The following is a 721-nucleotide window of genomic DNA, read 5'->3' on the forward strand; positions in this document are numbered from 1 at the left end:
CCCATGCAAGGTATCAAATCACAACCAAGTAATTGAAAAGGAAAAAAAAAACAACAGCACAAACAAAAATAGCAAATAACCAAGGTTTTGCCTAGGCTCTATTAAGAACAAAGTATTGACCTCAATTTGAGGGACTGGAATCCCACCCTGGAGTTTAGCAGTGACTCAGAAGAACAAAGCTTCACTTCAACAAAGTTTCACAGGGCACTTACTTTGTCTTGGATGCTGTGCTAGGAAAAGAGTAACAAAGAAGCAGTTTCTGGCTACAAATAGATAAGGACAGTCCTCTCCATCATTTAAACTGAACACTCAAAGTATATTTTATATAAACCATAGGTGTGACTTAAAAAGGAAGAGAGCACAGGAAAGAGATGAAAAGGCCACCCTTTGTGAGGACCCCTAGCTCCTTAGCTGTAGACTTTTTCACTCTTCCTGGAGCCCAGCTCTTAGAAACCTTTGGGCAGATTCTAGCTGCCTCCAGCTGTGTCCAGTCCGTCTGTGCCTTGCCTTTCTGCATTCCCATCATGCCTCTGCAAGTCCCACTGAGCCTTAAATGTCACTGCTGCTCCCCATTCATTCTTCTTGCCACTCCCCAGCAACTCCTGTGGCTAATGCACTTGTGTTCTGCAACAGTGGGCAGGCAGGGTCGCCTCTCATCCACGCTGGAAGAGCCAGAGAGAAGAGCGTGGAGGTTACACACGCCAGTGTGACTGGTGTCTCT

This window comes from Leucopleurus acutus, assembly GCF_964270905.1.
Source record: "Leucopleurus acutus genome assembly, chromosome: 19".
NCBI lineage: Eukaryota > Metazoa > Chordata > Mammalia > Artiodactyla > Delphinidae > Leucopleurus > Leucopleurus acutus.